Here is a 1,885-nt window from a genome sequence, read left to right on the forward strand (position 1 = left end):
TCTGTCTCTTGATGTGCCTCTCCTTGATTTTGTTTTATTGTATTTTCATTTATTAAATAAAGGGGAGTGTGTGTGTGTGTGTGTGTGTGTGTGTGTGGTGTGTGTGTGTGTGTGTGTGTGTGTGTGTGTTAGAAGTTACCATGAATGTTATCTTTCGTTTTAAGTGCTTGATTTCCGTGTTGATAGTGAAGGGGATTTTTATACTGAAAGTTCTTCTAGGGTTTGAGGACCATCAGGTTTTTTAGATGATTGAGATTGTAAATTCAGTAGGTGGAAACTAGGTTGAATTGTACATTCTCAAAGCATTTAAATGAAGATACTGTAAAATTTTCATATTTCTGTCTGCAGTTTGCTGAAGGGGGTTCGAAACAATGATAGGAGGAAAACACCATACTATTTTCTGAGGCCATCAAAAAGTCTCAGAAAGTTTCTGATAAGGATTGAAAATAGCTAGGAATGATGGGATGAGCCAAGGTATAATAAAAAGTCTACAAACTAGCTCATGTGCCCCAATATGTGGCCACCTTCTGGAATGAGTGTTGGGATCACCTGCCTTAGTACACTCCTGTTCCTGAACCAAGTCAGATGAGAAAATTTCAAGTTGGAGACCAGACAGAAGAGGACAAAGGTGGTAGGAAATGATTAAAAAAAAAGGTTCAAATTATCTTGGCATCAGTTTTCACGAGGGTTTGTGTTGCTGATGCTTAAGAGGTAAGAGCTGAATGCTATAGCCAACTTATCTCCTAGACTACCTTATAAATAAGGGTCAGTTACAGATGCTCTTTTCATATGAGACTAAACATGGACATTTTATTTCAATAAAATGATGAGCTTTAGAATATGTGCTTCTTCAAGTCAGGAACTATCCCAGCTGTTATTGTCAACTATGGGCATTCCATGATCATTGCTACTCAATAATGATGTATGGATACAAAATAGTTGTTCCTTGTTAAGGAAATTTTTTTAAAGCTGATAAGAAAATAGTCTACAGGTATCTTACAGGTTGCTATTTGACTGTACATGTGACTAGCAACAAATTATTTTGGCTTTGAGGACTATAAGAACTAAAGAATGAGAAAATAGCAGAATCTGTATATTATACCTCTCAGCCCAATTTTTCCTTTTTTTTTCTTTTTTATACTCTATCATTTTATTATATCTATCAGTTATAAGTGTATCAGAAGAAAATGTGATGATGCAATAGTCTTCACCCCTTTCACTCTATCTCCTTGGTTTTTGAACATGTAATCAGTATATAATTGTTACAATAATTTATTAATTCTAAAGCTTTTGTCCTTTTAGGCCCAAGTGAATCTCTACTCAGTGGTTTTAAGGAGTTAATACTAAATGGGAAATTAGGAGAACGGTCGCAACTCATGGTTTCCTTATAGGGAAATTACTAATATTTAGATAGAGATTTGATTTGGATTTAATTTCAATTTATCTCTAGGTAACACTTAACCTCTTCTTGGTTGAAACAAAATTCAGCTTATTAGAAATGTTTGAGCAAAGAAATGAGCAAGTTATGTTATAGTTTCTGTTAATAGATACCAAGAAGTGAAACTGGAAAGAGCAGACTTTTTCTTGGAACTTCCCTTAGTCCTTAAAGAGGTACACATTGCTTGTTGACTTAAATTTGAGTCTTCTGCTTTGAGTTGCCTGTAGGATTGATGGCTCAATTTCTTTTTTCTCTAGAACAACACTGTCTTACTTTTTATTTCTCACTTTTTGGTGGCAGTGCAGAATGTTTTTTTTTTTTTTTTTGTAAAAACTTAAACTTGCAAAAGGGGAGGGAAAAGGACCAGACTTTTAATGACCCTGTCATGTTTCTGGAGTCCCAAAGTCTTCATTCCTCACCCATGTAAGCAGTCCGCATCATAAAACT

Source organism: Antechinus flavipes, chromosome 3 (genome assembly GCF_016432865.1).
Source record: "Antechinus flavipes isolate AdamAnt ecotype Samford, QLD, Australia chromosome 3, AdamAnt_v2, whole genome shotgun sequence".
NCBI classification, from domain to species: domain Eukaryota; kingdom Metazoa; phylum Chordata; class Mammalia; order Dasyuromorphia; family Dasyuridae; genus Antechinus; species Antechinus flavipes.